General features: G+C 38.8%; 1 protein-coding gene, 1 long non-coding RNA gene and 1 pseudogene across 4 annotated transcripts in view; 2 read left to right on the forward strand and 1 right to left on the reverse strand.

Annotated features, from left to right (window-relative positions):
• Positions 1–21405, reverse strand: part of LOC145494009 (hydroxymethylglutaryl-CoA lyase, mitochondrial-like) — a 55153-nt gene that overhangs the window by 9594 nt on the left and 24154 nt on the right. The gene's annotated exons all lie outside the window — the stretch shown is intronic.
• LOC145494023 (uncharacterized) lies at positions 37–9547 on the forward strand. 2 transcript variants are annotated; one of them, XR_014050217.1, is made up of 6 exons: positions 37–124; positions 1700–1781; positions 2571–2653; positions 3293–3401; positions 3821–8740; positions 9468–9547. It is a non-coding gene; the product is annotated as an uncharacterized LOC145494023 (long non-coding RNA). The 2 variants fall into 2 exon arrangements; XR_014050218.1 differs by lacking the exon at positions 37–124 and adding an exon at positions 846–1579.
• On the forward strand, positions 5868–21110 carry LOC145495736 (signal transducing adapter molecule 1-like; annotated as a pseudogene). The gene is made up of 18 exons (XR_014050464.1): positions 5868–5924; positions 6228–6323; positions 7446–7523; positions 9468–9547; positions 10285–10348; positions 10719–10809; positions 11535–11572; positions 15081–15140; positions 15518–15618; positions 16610–16701; positions 17216–17284; positions 17889–17923; positions 18634–18721; positions 19067–19121; positions 19699–19761; positions 20075–20189; positions 20422–20529; positions 20611–21110. The product of XR_014050464.1 is annotated as a signal transducing adapter molecule 1-like (transcript).

Here is a 21405-nt window from a genome sequence, read left to right on the forward strand (position 1 = left end):
GAAATTTTTGAGGAATTCACAAGCTACGTAAGTTTAAGAAGAACCTTTCGCTTTGAATACAAGATTGTATTTTGTATTCGAATTTGTATCCACTGGAAATGCTGGTTGTAAGAGAAAGCTCGAGGTAAGGTTAGCAAACGAATGGCCTTCAAAACTCTCTGAAACGCCACAGATTGATTTAGTAGCATGTGGATGGTTTCCTTTCTCGTGCTGGGCCTAAATTAATGTGACCTTTTATTCATTCAGTTGCGCGTATTGAATAATCAAGGGTGGAAAACTTGTTTTGGTGTAGAACTACTTGTACAAAAGTCAAAGAAGATGGCGCCTGTACATTTTACCATAAACGCCTTGCGAAACAGCCATTTTAGGCACATCTACATTCGAAATTCTTATTTTTACGCAATTCTTTCCTGTACTAACGGCATTGTGCATTATAGGTTTGAACTTTTTAGAGGTATTCTGTGGTTTTGTAGAGGGTGTGCTCAGATTAATTGCATGCAACCTAACCCCCCTCCCCCAACCCCAGGGATGTAAGGCTCTGGCATTTGCTTCTTCTATAGAGAGCAAATACACCACTATAATTATGAGCCAGTTTCAGTTTGTCAATTGCCCTGCCCTGTGTTTGTTCATACTGGAAAATTATTTCAATCTGTCACAGATGTCATGACATCGTGTCACGCTTTAAGATTGCAATGCATTATGGAACTGTAAGTTTCCCGAGCATGCCTTCACAAGATGGGAGCAATGTTGATGTTTTCTTGTGATTAAAGTTGTTTGCAATCCATCAAGTCTGAGCCAATTCTTAAGTCGAACCGCGGAAACAGGAACCTTCTGAGCCTACTCCAACTTGCAATAGTATTGGATATTCAACACAATCATTTTTAAAGCCGCGAAATTTATTCCCACATATATGTAGTTTTTCTTTCTTTTTTTTTTAATCTGCTGTAGTATTTCTATTTTGTCTTACGACATAGGTGGCAAGTAACATTATTTAGTTCTATTTCGTGGAGTTTTATATTCTGAATGGCTAATTTCCTCTATGAGATGCCACTGTGGTGTCATGGTAGTGGTGTTCATCATCTGGGGCTGGATATCATATTTAACTACAGTTCAAGCCCTAGTGAACAGACACCCTTGGGAAAATAAATAGTGGTTGCTTTAAGAGGACAGCGGCCCGTTTCTCGAAAGCCCTGGAAACTTTTCAGGCCTGCAAAGCCATTTTTAGTTAATTGGTATTTAGAGACAGAGAAGTGTGTACGCCTGAAACTTCTTGTATGGAGGGATCCTCTGTTCATCTTAAGAATATGTGCATAAAACAGCTCTGTAGTCATAAGGTTTCACATTTTGCAACAGCTTTTCGGGTGCGAAAACTTTTCAGAACCTTTGAGGAACAGGTTCCTGGCCACTAAATAGAGGTTAAAACAATAGAAAAGCCCTCATCGGGACTGATTACTGGCCGCCTTATAAGGGTGGCCGTTTTATAGGTGGCCGCCTAATAGGGGTTCGACTGCACCATGATTCCTTGCAGGTGCATCTCATAGAGGCAACAGGCCATTGCAGATTACAAGAATTTCAGCAGGTACTCTGCAACTGCAATGTTTTCAAATTTTTTTAATTTCATTTTTTATTTTTCCTTGGATTTTCAATATCATTAGCAACCGAGATTGCAATGTATTTACTAGAATACTTCTTTCAACAGTTTGTGGATGATTCATGATAATGGAACAAGTTGCACAGGATTGGGGAAAAGCCTGCTTAAGTTGTGTTTTGTTACATTACAGGTGAATAGTGTCTTCTCATAATTCTAGTTAGTATAAATTATTTCCATACATCGAATACTGATATAGTCTTCTTCCTATGGTTACTGGTGTCGTCACGCAATGCTTCTCTCTAGAGAGAAAACAGAAGTGTCGTGTAACAACCCAAATAACACCTCCACTGTGTTAATTAGCACACTTAAAGGTTCAACCATCATGATTACTCCTTAATTACAGTGGCTAATTGTATGGCCTACCAAAATATCTTACTTGAGGTTAAATGGTGATATCCCAACTTGCGCTAGGTGGGGAATAAGAAGCTTTGATACTCAAGGACAACCTTACATGTATTTTACTCCATATAAAACAGACCCTACAGGTACTTTAACATTCATCAAGCTTCCACCATCAGTTGTCAGTACAAAGTAAAGACTTGAGATAGCCCTTCTCACAGTTAGTTTTTCTCATTTGCAATACAATGTAATCCAAGGCGGACTCGAGACAATTTTGGTCTTAAACTACGAAACAGCCTAAAATTGCCTTGCACACGTGCTAGATTATATTTTAATGCAAAGGAGAAAGGTTAACTGTGAAAAGGGCTAATCTTTAAAGTACATAACAGTCCAAATTTTTTTTTTACCTGCAACTTTATGCAGTTCCGTGAGTTGCCAGTAATTTTTGTCCTGCAACATGCATGGCTCTGTCCAATTGCTTCATGTATGTTTATTAATTGATAAACAAAGGTTATCATTGTCCTGTCTAATTCTTAGCTAGAAAGGATGGAATTTAATTATATTTTGCTTTCTCCAACAGTTTCTGGATAACTTACTTCATTAATAATGGCAAAACTAACAAAAAGATTGAGAGAGAAGTTAGCAGTATCATGATAGCATATGGTGAGTAACGTTTTCTTGTTTTAGTAAAATGAGTATTCCTTCAACTGAGGGACTGTTAAATGTTTGAATTCTCTTAAAATAAAGTAAATTCATGTAAATAACCTTTATTTACTTGTACTCTCAGCATTGTTTATGGCACAAAGGCTAGTGGCGCCGAGCAAATTGTTCTGAAAAGTCTTGGAGGCTCTCCTTTGTTAAAGCAGCTTGTTTTCACTCCTTTTCAGGGCCTCTGATAGGTTGCAGAAGAAAAAGTCAAATTTTGTGGGTTTTTCATAGACAAATTCGCAGATAAAACAGCCAATTTTGTGGGAAATTTGCGGGAATTTTCAAGCAAATCTTGCTAAGAAACGAGCGGCAAAAAATGGCTTATTTTGTGGGAATTTTTCTGAGAAAATTTTGCTGGAAACCAATCGGTTTTGCATTGCTTTGATGAACATTTTTAACAAAAACGACGGCAAGTTTAGCATTTTTTGTGGGGGGGATGATGAGCATTAGCCTCTACAATTTAACAACAGAAACTCTGACTACTTATAGTTGTTGCCTTTCTAAAACCGACAGTTTTGCAGGAAAATTTGGGCAACTCGTTTGTACTAGCGTATGTGTTTACCATTTGTTTGACCATGAGGTTCTTTTTAACAGAGATCATCATAAATTTTAACAACAATAGACAATGTGCCAATGGCAAAACATTTACATCTACATGGTGGCCACAGCCCAGTTTTTGGCAACAGTAATCTAAGAATGCCAGGTAATTTGGGGATGTTGTTTAAATACTCATTGCAGTGATGAAGTTTCATGATAAATTTCTAAGTTTATGGCAAGTAAACAACCCCAACAGCCAATACAAGTTTCAAATATGTTCTTAATGACATGTACTTGGTAAGATTTCTTGTGAATTTTGTGGTATTTTGCATGTTTTTGTGAATTTGGCAGGATTTTGCAGATATACTTGAAATTTGTGGCCCCACAACTGCATGAAATTTCAGTAGACTCTCTTTTGGGTGGCACAAAGCAGTATAGTTAATTTTCAGTAGGCTTGAAGTGGCTACTCGCTTCAAGAACTGAATTGTTTTGGAATCTTTTGCCTTAACATGTAAATAAGTTTATAAATACTGGTATCTTAAGTAAGAAAATAATGTACAGTTGTTCTTGTTTTTGAAATTTCAGCACTAATTTAGTGTAAAGAGGGCGTTACCTTGATAATCGGCAATGGACACAGCAAATAACATGACTTACCATAGTTTGGGGGACTGAACACGATCCCAAGGTCCAGCGTAAGACTACAAGGTGGTGCGAGCCACGATCGAGGTGGGCCTGTTAGACAATCTATATTCATGTATTTTATTTCCTACTAGTAGACCAGTCATAACTTACTCATCTTGAAATGAGAAGGGTATGTGGCCCTTTAATAGCTGCAATGTTACATACGTGCATACCATACCTACCTACCTACCTACCTACCTACCTACCTACCTATCCACCTACCTACCCCCTTCCCCCCTCCCCAACACACACACAGTTCATTACTTATCTGTGATTACAAAGTGAAAAACAAATACCGTCTATATGCCACAAAGCATTGGCTCCTTTTGAGCGCAACGTCCTTCTCTTCAACTGTTTAGATCTCCTCTCTTCTACCCCAACAGGATCAATTTCCTTCATTATTTTTGCCACCAACTTGCAAGGAACATGTATATGATGTCGCAATCTGAGGGGTGCCAAATACTTCTGTAACCTGATAAACTTCCAGGACCTCTCATTTCTTCACGAATGATAGTTCGTATTTCAGAATCATCCATTACCTCGGCATTACCTTTCCTCTTTAACTCAAGAGATCTCAGCCGTCTCTTAAGTGTTCGCACACACATCTGAAGTCCTTCACGTTGCTCGAGAAGACCCACGATAACATCAAGGATAATTTCGATGAAAATAGTGCGTTATTACTTCGTCTATATCTTTTTCAGCCACACATTTATCTCAGAAACTCTCTTGAACTTCCCCGATACCACAAAAACTACAAAACATCACGAATACTACTTAATCGACGAGAATCGCACGGATTTTGGAAAATGGAGGGAAATACTTGAGAGATACCCAGTCCCTTTGGCCAAGTGCACACGCATTATGTGTTCTTTTTTATTTGCAGTGTACATTTTGTTTTGTTTTTTTTTTGCAGCGTTCGTTTTTTGTTTGCAATGTTTCTGTTATTTGCAGAATACGTTTTTTAGTTGCAGCGTACTTTTTTTATTTGCATCGTTCGCTTTTTGTCTGCAGCATTTCTTTCCTGTTTGCAGGGTTTCTTTTTTGTTTGCAGTGTGTCCCTTGTGGGCCATGGTATGTTATTAAACAGGTAGATGTAAAAAAGCTGATGAAGGTTTCTCTTATTCATGGTTTGGTCTCCTGAGAAAATTTTTGAACTTGAAGCAGGTTCCACGAATATTACGAATATTTAATAAGCTTACATCTTGATCGGCTGTAAGCAACCAGAGACAAAACTTGGACCAGAAAAACTCGGATCGCTAATTTGATGACATCTATACAAGAATGAGGCAAAAACAGCAATTGCCGTTTTTATTTAAATCAACGATCGCCGTTGACCCGGTTTTGTAAATGCCTGCTACATGTACAAAGCGCAGCGCATATAAACAGAGAAGTACGGATGGTATTATGACCTATTATGGCAACAAAATAAATCAGAATTGAAGTTAAATGTATTGCCCTGGTTTCTTTTCATCAAAGTGAATCTCAGAGCCATTCCGGCCTTGAGCATTTAGTAGTTTCCCAGTCGTTTGCATGATGCGTGGACATGAAATCAGATAACGAACATATGCTCTGTTGCGTTCTTCTAGGCAAAATGAAATGCTTGTAAAACACAGGGTTTGAAAACTGAGACACTAACTTTTACCAAGTTACAGGCCTGTACAGATATTTCTGGTGAAGTTCATACAATGGAGCTACCAATTTCATGTGTTATCAATCTTGTAACTGACATGAAATTGAATGATCGGCTTTATTAAATGCTTCTTTGTGATGAAAATACGGAGATTCAAGACTGAGCATTCAAGCATGCTTTACAGAAAACAAAATGCTATCCAAACCTGACCCATCTTCTTTACCGAGGTAATACCTCGTCCAAACGTTGCTGCAGCAGGACGAATACCGTCCTCGGGTTTATCTAGGTATTGACGAGGTTGAGTGCGGGAATACCACGTCAATGACACGTGTAGGCCCCGCGGCCAGAATGAAGGAAATGGGTGAATACTTTCAGGCGGTACTGTAAATTATAAAAGTTAGGTATTCCAGGCACATTTGTTCAGATATATGTAAAATTTCAAAGAGTCAGTAGTTGTTATGCTGGCCTGTTCTCTTGGAGACTTCCCTTTTAAGATTTCTTGTGAGTGGTTATGATCATCTGTAAATAAATTGTTTCTGTTGTTTGCAATCTCTAAGTTGCTATCATTAACAAAGTCAGTTAAATTATGATGAGTTAAGGCTAGACAAGTGTGTTTCTTACTGTAGGTTCATTAGTGCATACCTTCCTCAAAGTGGTGTGTTTTTCTCTTTGATAATTTAGCTCCTATCTGCTTGTGTGAATAATTGTGATAGAGTGTTCCACTTGGAAGTGTGCTCCAGGGATTTTGTCAATGAGGCAAAAAGTATAATTTCAAGGGTAAGTACTGTAATATTACAGTTTATTACATTAACTAATTAACAAGTCCATAATGTTTCAAAACAGCTTTCTGTTTCATGTGTTGAGTTACAGTTGTACATACATGGACATCAGCTGGAGAGTAGCAGAAATTGAAAGAATAGTATGTTTGTGAAAAGTAGACCATTCTTATGCTTAACACTAGGCAATTAACAGAATTATGACCTGAAACAGGCTGCTGTGTTGTGGTCCTCGCCAATGCACATCCCAGGGGTGAGCACTCCCAGATAAAAATGACGTGGGTGCTCATTGTACCTTTTAGGGATTAAAAATGCGATCTTGGTACCTCTTAGGGTGTTAAGCCTCAAAAGGTCCACAGTGGGAACTTTAGCGGTACCAGAAAAATGTGACAGAAGATAATGTGTTATGTAAGAATTGGTACATGTACCTCTTAGGGGAGAAAAAAATTTCAGCCATGCCCACCAAACAGGATCTTGGTACCTCTTAGGGATTCTTTTCAAAATTTCTGTCTTTTTAATGAGGGAGTCCCTCCCCCTGGGGCTTACAGTACACAGACATTAGTCTGTTTACTTTACCATAGCCAGGTTCAACACAGTAACTCATGGCAAACACAGCCCACATGTAATTAAGCTATCTAAGGCCTACTAAGAACACTGAACTTGACCGAACTGATAATTAGCGAAAATTGTTAGAACACTGTAGCAATTGTTTTTTGTGTTCTAACTAACCTTGTGTTGCACATTAGAAACAATGAAACTGCAATTCTAATCATTATTATTAATCTAGTCTTTTTGGGCTGTAATTAGTTAACTATGTCTTGCATGTTTAGATTTTATCTTTTCTTTTAATGATTGGAATTTTGTAATCATCATTTTCATATAGGTGTCCACATTTAGCTTACTGTTTACAGTAAGGTAGAAGTTTGACCTGGTAATAAAGTTATTCATTCATTCAGTTATGACAAGAGATACATTGTATATCTACCTGCAGTTTTGAAAAAGGGGTCTGTTAATTGTGCTGTGAAGTCATTTTTGTTGGTAAACTTTTCAAGCCAGTTTGACTTGATTAATAGTCTTTTGGATTTTCTTGTTTTCAATTTCAATTTGAGTTTGATTTTTCTAGATGATGGTAGGGGCTGTAGATCATAAACATGCGACACTGTCAAAATCAAACTGGTTTGTTATAAAGTTGAAGCCAAAGGTAAATTTTGTAAGCACAATGGGGTTGTTATAATGTACTGATCTTACCTCTCCAAGCCGACGGGCAGGTCAGCCTTACATGGGCTCAGACAGTGACTTAATCTGAGTGCAAAAGGACATGTAGTTTTACAGAAAATGTATGACCTCAAAACATAGAGCCATTACAAGAGTCCTAAAGTGATGACGTCACAAAAATAAAATTTTTGAAATTATGGGATATGATGTCATATTCTTATAGAGAATCCCAAAAGATGCCCTCATCCCAAAAATTAGCTCTGAATTGCAATTCCCAATAGAGATATAAGGGATCAAAGTTTGATAGCATACCATACAAACCCTTCAAAATTTGTTTCAGTTCCTTCAGTTTAGAACTGACTCCAAATTAGAGAGATTTATATGGGGCAGTACCAAATTTTCATCCTTTGTCTTTCAGCTGGGAATTACAATTAAGAGGTAATTTTTGGCAAAGACCCTTTTTTAAGGACGCTTTATTCGAAAATGGGGCCAAATCCCATAATTTCTCAAATATATTTTTTTGTGACATCACACTTTAGGACTCTATTGCACTTTTCCTTGAAGTTTTGAAAAACGCATACCTAATTTTACTCCGCGAGCTGTGCTGAAATCGATGCAGCAGGCATCAATTTCAGCTTAGCGTAGCATATTATTTTCCAGGGGGGCTCCGTTACCGGAAAGTCTGGAGACATCTACAGGAGTGTGGCTAATTGTGGATACCTCTTTGGGGTCCCTGGCCCTTAATCCAGGGGGGTGGGGTCGGTTTGAACTTGTGTCCATAGTCTCAAGTCAGTCTGACAGCTGCTGAGTGGAGTTCAGCTGGGTATGTACTTAGCTGTCCAATGTGACACAATCCTTAAAGTGCATGGAATTTCCCAAAGCTAAGTGGGTTTACTCTCTTGGCAGAAGGTTCCATTATTGTCATGAAGGGGGCTGATATGTGCAGAGTGGTACCTGGCCCCCGGGGGGAGGGGGAGATTTCAAGGCACTTTAGTTTGCTGTCATTAAGTTATGCTTGCAAAGAGCTTTTATCTGATATGATGACAGTTAAGCCTGAGTTCATCCACAGGTGGCGCAGAGATTCTAGTGTCATTTCCTTTTTGCACTAGATGAAGTGTGGAGTGTAGAACTTGGTAAGCACTGCTCACATGACTCTATTAGGCACCAGGTGTTATTGGGCTGTTCGGACCTGGTTTTCAAAAGGTATGTATATTCTTCATGTTTTGTGAGCTCCACTCAACAGAGGTTGCCTCCCTCAGCCATCCAGGATCCTGTTCACACACAAATATATATAAATTAACTATAATTTATAGCTTTTTAAAGGCTTCAAACAAGGGGCTTTGGGTATACATGTACCTAGGTCATTGCCCCCTGGATCAAAAGCAACAAGTTTGAGCCTGGCCTGGCTGTTCATGGCTTGTCAGCTTAGGGTAAATTATTTATCAATTAAATGCTTGAAGATAACATGCAATTTAGATTCTGCTCATCACAGGATGGGCTTGAAGTACTGTAATTTTATGCATACTCAAGCATTGTGCTAGGAGCCACTGGGTTCCTCTGACCCCAACGAATACCCACCAGTTAGTTTCTGTTTGTTGATAATTTGGTCTCCAATAGATGGGTCATAAACATTAGGTTTTAGTAAAAACTTGTAGATTTTTGTAACAAATTGTCAAATGAATAAATTTTAAAAGAAGATTTTGCCATACATATCACTACTTTGATTGATCACTTGTCCCTGTAAAGGCACCTAAGGTTGAACATTCCAAAGCTGGTGTAGGCCTCAGTCTGTACTTGTACATGTTATTCAAGGCTCAGAAGGTGGTTTCAATGGAGACTGTGCTGTGTTTGTAGCAGGGTTTTGTTTGTGATGAACACTTTTCTGGATGGATTTTGATCAGTTTTACCATGTTCATCATTTTGTTTCTAGGGACATCCCAAAGTAACCGAAACACTGAAAAGCCTGATACAGGAGTGGTCTGTTAGCTTCAAGGATGACCCACAGTTGAGGTATACAGTGTGTGTTAAATTTTTTGTTGACAATTACAGTCGAAGCTCTCCATGGATACAGACACCTTTCTAATATGGACACCTCTCTAATACAGACAATTTCCTATTTACTGACAAAATTCTCAAACATTTCCTCTTTAAAAACCTCTATAATACAGACCCTCTCTAAAACGGACAATGGACACTAAATCGCAACCCTATGGAGCAAATTCATACAAATGTAACCTCTTTGTTATGGACACTCCAGGGATCAGGTGTCGATAATTTGCGGTATGTACCATTTCCTGTCGGTGGTTACACAGACATTGACACTTTGTCATTCAGCAATACCAATACCAGAACAATATCAAAATGTTAGTTTTCAAAACTTACATTTTACAAATGCAAATACGGTACGGTGTAATCAAAAATACTTCTGTGGAAACTTACATGTAAAAGTGATGTCATCATAGTGACCTCCAATATGGACACCTCTCTAATATGGACACTTCGCTCTGTCCCTTCCGTGTCCATATTAGAGAGGTTCGACTGTACATGTCTACTATAGGGTGTTTTAAATGGGTACCAGATAAATTATGGAAGGTACATGTGGATGCACAATAACATTTTACTACTTGAAGCTTAATACAATGAAACCTGTACTAAGCAGACACCCTTCGGACTCTCATTAGATGATCAGTAATAGAATTTCATGATGTGCATTGATTTTAAGACTTCGTCCTCTTGTTCAATTTCAGTCTAATACCATCGCTTTGCAAAGAACTTAAAGCAGATGGAGTTAGTTTTCCTGACAGTTCCAAGGTTGGCTTATTTTACACACTTCTATTCTATTTCTTGCCTTTGATTCTTTGTACCTGCAGTGCAATTTGAGTGGCAATAAATTATAGCAATGAGGCTATTTATTACACTGTATTTGTGAAGAGAAAGTCTGAAATTAAATTATGTAGTACACAGAGAATGTAAACAGATAGTGAAGCACCGTGGTTGAAACTAAATGCAAAGTGTTTTAAATTGTAATTTTCATAATCAAAATCTATTGAGTAGTTTTGACTACTAAAACTACAGTTTTTAGAGAACAAAATGCCACTTTTTTCATTATTTTATTTATTTTATTGACTTTTGTATATATTTTTATATAGTATTGCATTGTTTGTAATTATACTGTTTATAGGACACAAGTTCAAGTTCACCAAGTTCATCAAGTCATTCTTCAGCTCCTGCAACAGTTAGTGCACAACAAGAAGATGAAGATTGAGCAAGAGGTACTTGAACATCACACACTACACAGGGCTACTCATTCTGACAAAAACTTGAGAGAGGATCTCTACATAAAAAGTCGATTTTGAAGCAACTTCAATGCTTTTAACTGTTTTGTACATTACACCCTTCATTCAGCGAGTGAATACTTTACATTTTGTTGAGTTTTCACGTGACCTTGTGCAGTCACATGACAAATAGTCAGAGATGAGGGCGTCGACCTTCCCTTGCCAATATGCAACCATAGCATGGTACAGTGTGTAGCAGGCATGATCGCGACAACAAAATGTTTTGGCAAAAATCTTGGCATCATTTTTTTAGCAAACAATTCTTGCCTTCAGCTACCCTTCTCAAACTCATAATTCATCAAGTTAAAACAAAGCAAATCACAACTGTGAAGGAGGTTTGGATACCTGGTCTTAATTAGCATACAAATACTCTGCTGCCCATCGTATTTTCAACTTTCTTCTCGGTGGTTGGATATCCTGATGAAACACTGTCTCTCATGTTTGATATATTACTTCCCTTCCTCACATCAAATGCAATTCTGAATTGGAATTCTCTCCACTGAACCATGAGACCATACATGTATTTCAGCATTGTTCTAGTGGGAGATGTATGTGGGGTTTGTAAGGTGTCTGTATGTTGATGATTTTCCAAGGGTGTTTTGACCCAAGATTCTCTTGCCTTCCTTTTCTGATACAGATTTTTTTTTCTTTTTCACCTTCAGCAATTCAGTTGTCCCGTCAGGAAGCAGAAAGTAGTAAGGTAGAGCATACTGATTTATACTCTAGTAAGTAGTCATCGTTTCTACTGTGTTGTTCAAATCATTGCTTTTTCAATGAGTTTTCTCTTTGTTTTCTTGAAAGTCGGTGGTATACATGTGACATGCTTTGTACACAATTGGGAGCTTTTGCTTAAAATTTCAGAGGGTGAAAAACAAAAACTATTAAAATGTATCATGATATTGAACTTTCTAGTGATAAACCAAAAATTTGAAATGCCTTGAAATACAGTGTATCATCATTGTGCAGTTTTACAGCTGTCTTTGATTTTGCTCAGGATATAAATACTTAAGAGTGCCTGCCTGTAAAAATCAGACAAATTCTTAATTTCGCGGCAAGGGTCGAAAATTCGATTTCGCTCATATTCTTATGGTAGATAGGCTAGGGCATGACAAAAACTACTGGATGGTTTTTTTGGCAAACTATCCTTGTATTTCAGAGAAATATGCAAATTACCAAATTCCGTTAAAATCGTCATTTGACACACCATTTTATCAAGCAAGTTTGATAGCCTCGCATGCAAAACCACATCATTCTTCCGTCTTTAAAACACTCAAATATTTTTCTGCAATGTTTAAATGTGTACTGGGTTGATTTTAGGGAATGTTGCGTTGTCTTTTTGGGTGCAAAATAATTAAACTTCGAAGGCATGTATTTCATTCACTTAAAAGTACTTCGTGAATATAATTAATTTTCACCATGTGCGAAACCTTCAAATGGATCAAGCTTCTGGTGGTTGAATCGCAGAAGGATGGTCTACAGAATCCTGTAAAAATTTCTCTGGGCAAATGATTGTGAGCGACGCGAGAGCTTTTCAAAGTACGTCAAAAATGCAAATATTTGACCATCCGTCGTCAAATTTCAATTTGCGGGTTACACGTATATTTTAGCATGTGCCACATGACTTGACCTATAATAAGTTGAAATAGACACAGAGCTGATAATTTCGAAATGTTCTAACCTTTTTTGTTGTAAAAGGCAGGTCCAAAGCCGGTTTGACGAGTTTCTAGTAGATCTCTCACCATTCGTCGCACATAAAGCAGAAGTTTGCTTTTGTTTACACAAGGTTAACGTCCGATGTACATCGCCTACTGTCAACCTATTATTGGTCGAATACTATGAATCTGTGACTATCTTTCTGCGCTTATGAACATCACTGCATCTAAGTCTAAAACGGCTGAGTCATTTGCTTTACGCTTCGCCAAAATATTGCGTTTGATCGATTGCTGACCATTGCTGATAAGCGTGTCGGCGCAACACAATCTTACAGCCGTTATTTGTTCGTCACGCAATGCTGTCACGGCATATGCTGCACATTTTGATCTATTTTGTATAGAGTACTCTCAGGATAAGTGAGACAATTTAATCATTGTTCATCTGTTTGTTCATATATATAATAATATGTGTATATTTATAAAATCGTGTTCTATAGTGTACGTGGAGTCGGTCCAAATCACGTTTGTTGTACGTTCTGACGTTTCAGACAACAGCTGATAAAGCTAGTGCCTGTACTCACTAGAATTTTAAGAAAATCGCCATAAACAAATTATACAGTCAATGAAGCAAGAACTAGCTGAAATAAAAATAGGAAATCACAACGTGTCTAATTCGTGAGAAAAACAGACTAAATTTAATTAGTAATTACGTCAGTAAATAGCCCTGGCCATGCCATTTTATTTGGCGTACTTTGTTTGCTCAGTGGCGAGGCATTGGTATGTAACAGAAAATAGTGGACTGTTTTCAATACAGTGCAAAATTATCGTCAGTAAAATATTGTAAATAAAACACCTATTGACCGGTTACCTCCGCGGCCACCATCGGGTCATTCTGATAAGGGTTTCATTATTGTCTCTACCCCTATAAAGCGGCCACCCAAAATTTAAGAACTTTGTTTTGGAAAGAGCGATGGCAGATAAGAGTCTGAAATTGAAGGTGCATGACGAGTGATAATTCAAACACACGTCTATCATGATTGTCTTGAATTGACTCCATGTTCACCAAGAAATTTATAACCCGACAGTGAAAAATTAAATATGCAAGGTACACTAACCTCTATTTAAGCGGCTAGCCCCATTAAGCGGTCACCACCCATTTCCCCGAGGGTAACCCACCGTATTACATGTAAACCAAAAATAATTGCATAGCGCGAAAAGACCTAGGTATGAGTTGAGCGTTACAGTATTACGTAGGGCATGTAGGTAGCGGTGGTCGAGTAAAAGATAACAACAGGGGCAATGGTAAACTATTCATTCTTTTCATTTCTTAATTCAATCTCTTCCTACTCAACACGATTGTGTGCTCCCAGTGACTCCAAGCCTTACCTAGCCTTACGTATTAGGATAGAAATTGTCCTACCCCTACCCCCTAAAATGGGATGACAGCATTGCGTGACGAACAAGGAACCGCTGCAAGCAAGGATTCAAGCCATCAAACCATGATGATCAAACGTAATGTTTTGGTGTAGTGCAAAGCAAGCAACTATCTACAAATGACTTAGCCGTTTTTGACTTAGATGCAGTGGTGATCATATGTGTCGAAAGAAGGTCACAGATTCATGGTATTCGACCGTTAAATAAGTTGACAGTTGGAGAGAAACACGTCAAATCGGCTTTGGACCTGCCTTTTACAGCAAATAAGGTTAGAACATTTCGAAATTATCAGCTCTGTGTCTATTTCAACTTAACATACGTCAAGTCATGTGGCGCATGCTAAAATATACGTCTAACCCGTAAGTTGAAATTTCACGACGGATGGTCAAATATTTGCATTTTTGACGTGCTTTGGAAAGCTCTCGCGTCCCTCACAATCATTTGCCCAAAGAAATTTTTAAAGGATTCTGTAGACCATCCTTCTGCGATTCAACCACCAGAAGCTTGATCCATTTGAAGGTTTCGCACATGGTGAAAATTAATTATATTCACGAAGTACTTTTAAGTGAATGAAATACATGCCTTCGAAGTTTAATTATTTTGCACCCAAAAAGACAACGCAACATTCCCTAAAATCAACCCAGTACACATTTAAACATTGCAGAAAAATATTTGAGTGTTTTAAAGACGGAAGAATGATGTGGTTTTGCATGCGAGGCTCTCAAACTTGTTTTAAAAAAATGGTGCGTTAAATGACGATTTTAACGGAATTTGGTAATTTGCATATTTCTCTGAAATAAAAGGATATTTTGCCAAAAAAACCATCCAGTAGTTTTTGTCATACCCTAGCCGATCTACCATGAAAATGTGAGCGAAATCGAATTTTCGACCCTTGCCGAGTTATTTTCCATTTTCATGGACAGGGACTCTTAATATGTAAGTCTTCTCTGGAACAACATTGAAAAACATAGCTGTAACAGAGTAGGCATGTTCTTGTTTGTGTAAACAGGGTGCAGATCAATTGATTTTGTTTGGTGACTAAGCTGTTGATCATTCTTTTGATGTCCCTTCAGTTGTTTTTCATGACTCTAGAAGTTTGATTGTTTCATTCAATATTTGTAGCCCAAGGTCTCTAGTTTGCATCCAAGCTTCAGTTCATCTTCACCAGCTCCTGCAAGAAGGGTAGGTGTCCTGTTTGAACCACAGCATATCCAATTATTTGAACCGCTTTCCACAAGTCAAAATTAAAATAATTACTTATCACCTCTATGACATCTATGTAACAGGATTCCATTCTGTTTGGTTTGATCAATCATATTTTAATAAATTTCAATGGCATGTGGTGGGTTGGAGGACATTGTCCTTGTAACACCTGCCATTGCCATGGCAACTACAACCTGATGCTTGAGTGATTTTGATTAATAAGTTCTTTTTGAATCCAACAGAAATTTATGAAACTGAAATTCAAAAACGTTTATCAGTACAAGCAAAAAAGCAAGCTACGACCTTAAAGAGAGACAATATAGCTTTCAACTGAATGTTTTTTTGTATTATGTTAGGTTGAGGCCAAAAAAGTCCGAGCATTGTACGATTTTGAGGCAGTTGAAGACAATGAACTTACATTTAAGTGTGGAGAGATAATATCTGTTCTTGACGACAGGTTGGTTCCTAACCTAATCTTGTTTTGCTGAACATTTCTTTTATCAAACACCTGCGGTTTGTTGCCCGGGTCGGGGAATCCCAGATAAAAAGGACTGGAGTGCTTGTCGGAAGTTTTGAAAAGAGCCTCTGCCACGATCCTGTTTTTTGGGCGTGGCTTGAAACTTTTTTCACTCCTATTAAAGAGGTACCAATTCTAAAACAACACATGCTCTCCTGTCATTTTGTTTGTTCCCGCAGTGGACCTTTTGAGCCTGAATACCCAAAGAGGTACCAAACCCGATCTTTTAACCCCTACAGGGTACGACGAGGCACCCTCGTCCTTTTCCTATGGGAATCCCCTCCAGGAGGTTTGTTGTTCCGTAGACCACAAGCGATCCCTGCAACCAGCCTGCTAAACTGCTTTCCAAGAGTACAAATACTGTGAGACACTTGTGTTCAGTTCTGCGTTGTTTGCACTCTGCGGAGTGCATTTGGATAATAAATACCTCGTACTAATGGAGTTCCAGGTCCGCACTGCAAGTTATGGACCAAGGTTTTTTTTCCTCCTTCGATTTACGACCAAAGCATGAAGCGTGCTGGCCATTAGTCAAAGGAGAACTTACAGTACGGACCGTGATGACGAGATATCTCTACTATCGTACGGGTTCGGCAGACCATTTCGTAGAGGTCAAAACCAAAATGACTCAATTCGAGACATGTCGCCAACGTTGAGAAATCTTGACGATAAATAACGAAACGCTTTCATCCTCATCATTCTTTATAGCCCCCAGTGGGGCACAGGGGCGCTTTGGCAACAAAAAATAAAGAAATAAATAAATAAATAGCGAATACCGCCTCTAACTTAATCAATCACAGCGCGCGTATCAACTGAGATATATAATATCAATGTTATTAATATAAAACACTACCTAACGATAAAGAAAGATGGTCAAATGTTTTCCTGCTCATAAACTTATATGACACTATGTGACCGTCTTTTTTTTTTTCAGTGATGTGAACTGGTGGAAGGGTGAAACAGCTCGTGGCGTAGGACTCTTTCCTTCTAACTTTGTGACGTCGTATTTGTCTGAGCCCGAAAGTCGTAAGTTTATATTATGTTAAATCTACCCTGTATAAAACTACCCAGATTCTGGCCATGCAGGGTCTCTGTGTTGTATTCTTGTGCAACGCTTTGTTGTATTCTTGTAAGTGATCATTACTTTTTTTTTTCTTTCTTTCCTTTTTAATATAAACTGTTGCCCCCGCCTCGATTAGTTCTGGAATTAGTTGCGGTGACAAGCAAATTTTGTACATGTAACTATATGTAAGACAACAAAAATAAAATTAAACTTAAACTTAAACTTAGACTGAAACTACAAGTTTCTTTACTCTCAAAGTCCCTTTTACTATTGTGCCGAAAAAATGAATATCTGGCCACTTTGCAAACGAGAAATGGCATGAAAACAAGCTGTTTGAATGACCCACTCTAAAACGTGAGCCCAACTATATGAAACAGCTTCTCAGAAGTGGTAGTCTTACCAAGTTTGCAGTGAATTGAAAGCCTGTCTTCTACAAGTTGTAATCGATATGTTTTATTTTTTTGCTGTTGTCATCAGCGTCGAAAGTGGAAAAGAAGAAGGTACGCTGGGCTGACGAACCTAGGCACCAGGCCCCGACATCTGAAGGTACTGTGTTTTATTTACGGACCTTGTATAACCGCAAATGATTTTCGATAATTTGGGAATTTCATTAATTAAAAAAAAAGAAAGCAAATTTTAAAAACGAATTAAAGCCCTAGGTGGAATTGAATAGTTCGGGTTAAGCACTGTCATATGAATAGCTTCGCACGGAGACTCGTTTTCACACAGGCAAGTAAGAAATGGCCTATTCAAGAAAATCTCGCTCGCTGACTGGCCATAAAGGCGTGTTATTAAGCGTGAAATCGCCATTGGATGCGGCTATATTTCAAATGGCGTTTTAGTACTCTCAGAGACAAACTTGGTCCCTGAGTAGATAAGTCACGTAAAGCTATGTGATTCAAATGAAATTCATTGCCAGACTCGTTCGTTCCACGTTCAATGCATGATATGTACCACAGAACTCACTCGTCACGCGGTGAATTTTTCCGTGGTACACCGCTGTTGACACTTTCCTATATTGTTCTTCAAGAGATATTTAGTTGTTTTTAAACAGTTGTTAGCCCGCTTAGTAGGCTAATGAGTTGTGAAATGTTCCCTCTCGGTGTAGCTTCGAATTTCGTCACTTTGATTTTCTTTCTTTGTTATCTAGAGTCAACAGTACCAGTGAAAACAGAAATCAGTGAGGTGAGATTAGAGCTATAAAGTGATGAATAAATATCTTAACTGACAACTTACTGAGTGGGGCTTTTCAGAGGCATTGAAACAATTTTCGTAAATCAATGCGTCAATAAGCGTAGTAAAACAATTCATAACATGACATCAATGCGCTTTTCTAACGTTTTACTTTGAAAAGAAATATTTTTAAAGAGCGTAGCAGGTTATGCAGGTGGAAAGGTTGTAAAGAAACTTTAAAATGAAGATAGTGAGAGCTGAGGCCAAGGAAGAAATAGAGAGCAATGGAACCCCTGCCTCTCCTCCCACCCACCCTTCTCCCCTCCCTCATCCCCTTTTCCCCCTTTCGCCTCCTCCCTACCCCCCTTCAATCTCCGTTCAGGGAAGGCTTAACAGGCCACGTTCCATATATCAATATTGTAACATGGCTCCGACGTTTTCAGTGCAAAATTGCAAATTTGTTAAGTTTCTCTTTTCCCCTCAATTCCCAAATTAAATGGGACTTGGTTTAACGCTGCGATGGACTAGCATCGCAGGGTTGAGACGAAGAACAGGCTAAGATTTCATGTCGGATTGGCTTCAGGTTCTCATAGAAACAGTCATAAGTCGCTTCATGTTACTGAAACCGGGATAAGCGCCGGCCTGATGGGCCACTTGGCTCGTATATAGACTTTAACTTTACTTTACTGTTGTTAATACCATAACGTTTTATCTGCATTTAGGAAAAGATAGACTTGTGTACAAACATGTTAAAGGGAGCCAATATCGAAGGCGAAGACGAACAAGAGGAAACAATTCAAGATATGGAAGGTTCGTTTTGTTGTAATGAAAATTGTGCCACTCTGCACTTGAGCAGGGTTGAGACGAAGAGCAGGCTAAGATTTCATGTCGGATCATCTGGCTTCAGCTTCTCCCTGCTACGCATAAAGAGGAATTCGTTGAAAACTTACGAGTCTTACATGAATGGGCGGAGGGGACGGCTGTAAGTTGAGACCAGAAGCCGCTACTAGATCGGACATTTGTATTTAGCTGGTCAGGGAAATTTGAATTTTATCTGTGGCAACCATGTTGTTAAATTACGGGCACGGGATGTTCTATAGTTAATAAATTGAAGAGTTGTTGTGTTAATTGACTAAGCTCTCCTATACATCACAGATGAATGCTACAGAATGGAGCCTCTTGTCAAGGGCAAGATTGAAGAAAGTGAAAGGTGAACCAAACCTCTTTATTTCTTTTCTTTTTTTACAACTAACAAAACCCGCTTTTACTGATCGTGTTGTTTTGATGAAAGCTACCCTTACATTTGTGTTAAACACCATGTATGGGAATTTATCTAGCTAGCAGGTAAATTTTTAATAAGTTACGAACCGTAGGAAAGATAGATGGCGAATTGTTCATTTACCCATAATTCTTACAGAAAAGTTCCAAACAGTTCAAACCAAGCATACACAACGTCGTCAGTTCAGGGACAAGTGTTGCATTTAAGTATGGCTTTCCTTGTACTTTATGGGCTGTACAAAGTTTGCATGGGATTGTGGTAAAATGTACAGCCGCCACCGTTTTTCCTACGGAATGTTGTACAAATCAACTTGAGCAGTCACGAAAATAAAGCCTGAAAAAAAAAAAAAAAAAGCCTTGAACGTCCTCCTCCAAGTTGTCTTTGACTTTCTACGTTTTCTCCTCCCTTCAGGCTTTTTATGGACTGCTGATTTCGGAGTAAAATTTCCTTCTATCCTTAGCATATGATCGGTTATGAGTAATACATCATCTTTTTTCCCTTTTTGTAGAAAACGCCAAGAATTATCATCAATGAACGAACAATATCTACAAGCGTTGAGTTTATACCAGAGGTAATCTCTTGATAGTTTTTTTCTTTCATTGCCTCCCTTATAATTTAAACTTACTTCTCGCGCAAAAATGTGGGGTGCTATCATTGCAACTTAAAATGACCCCTGGCACTTGAGCTCAAAAATTTGATCACAAGATGTCAAGTGGACTTTTTGCTGTGGAGTTAAGGAATGGCTGACAGAAGTGTGCTGAATCTGTCTAAAGTGAAAGCTTAAAAATGCAACGCTCTCTTTCTGTTTATCTCTCTTGTACGTAAAAAAAGAAAAAAAGATCAAAAACAGGTTGGTAAAGCAGGTTTTTCTTTTTGTATTACAGGCTGATGAAAGAGCCATTACCAGTCCCTACGCTGCCTTATGGATATGGCGCTAATCCCCAGGCCTCCATGGGCATGTATCAGCTGCCTGGATCAACAGCACAGCAATACACTCAAGTAAGATGCATGGAACGTCCCTAAGAAACTCTATTGGATATTCAATGTTGGATATGCTTTTTCTTATGGTAACAAAATTCTAAAAACCATCGTTGCAGGGTTTGTGGAAAGGCCGATATTTTTACCCCGATTACGGTTCGATTCACTCTCTACATGTGTAGAAGCCCTGGGAAGTTATTCACATGGACGTTGCCTTGTGTTTACACTAACTTGTCCCGTTACTCTTTTCCAGGCGACACAGCTCTATGCCCCACATCCTGCAGGTTATCCCCAGGTCTCCCCTCCAACGTCACTTCAGTATATGAGCGAGCCGGGTGCCGTTCTGGGGTCATCTGTTATGGTGAGTGTTTGGAGGAAATCTTAATTCTTCATGCTGTCGGCGCTTTTTCCAAGTAATGTTTGTTTCTTGCACGATTCGTAGGGCACGGCATACTCGAGCCAAGGGCCTGTGCAGCCCTACGCAAGTCACATGTCCAACCACGTGACTTCAGCGCCTTACCAACCGACTCAGCTCAGCCAAGCGCATGCTCCACCCCAGGCCCCGATGCAGCCTCCAAGCAACGTCCAACAAGCGTTCCCAAGCCAACAGCAAGTTCAACAACCACCAATGTCCTACCAGCAGCAACAGCAACTTCCTTACCAACAGGGGATTCCTGCGGCACCACCCGAGTATCCGTCCCAGAGTGCACCGCATGATTACTATGCCCAGTCTCTAGCGCAACCTAGCGTGGCGGGCTACTCGAGTTTTCCCGCGCAACCACAAATGGTTTACTCGCAGCAGCCGCTGCTCTGATAGTGACTGCGGTCTCGTAAATTCCTGGCTTTGATTGATTAGTCGTTAGTGGTAAAGTTTTGCGGCTTTAAAAGGAAACACAAAATTCCCTTTCACTGGACAAGACGAGCGAAAACAAGCCCATTCATAACGGTAAACAAATGAGTTGGACCTGTCTGGGTCAGAACCGTCCTGTTAAGAAAATAACGTTCATTGATGAATTTTTCAGAGCTCAACTAAAGGTAACACCAAAACAGTTTAAGATTTCAGAGTTGAATGAAATTTGGGAAGGAATCCCTTTATAATAAAAACTGGTGTAATGAGTTGTATTCATTGTTCAAAACCAAGGTCCATACATAACACTGTAAAATGGTGCTTGATTAAGGCGATTTTTAAGTAGGATTAGACGTTATTTGTGAGTTATGTACGGTGCAATATAGATGT

The sequence above is a fragment of the Orbicella franksi genome, chromosome 8 (assembly GCF_964199315.1).
Source record: "Orbicella franksi chromosome 8, jaOrbFran1.1, whole genome shotgun sequence".
Taxonomy (NCBI): domain Eukaryota; kingdom Metazoa; phylum Cnidaria; class Anthozoa; order Scleractinia; family Merulinidae; genus Orbicella; species Orbicella franksi.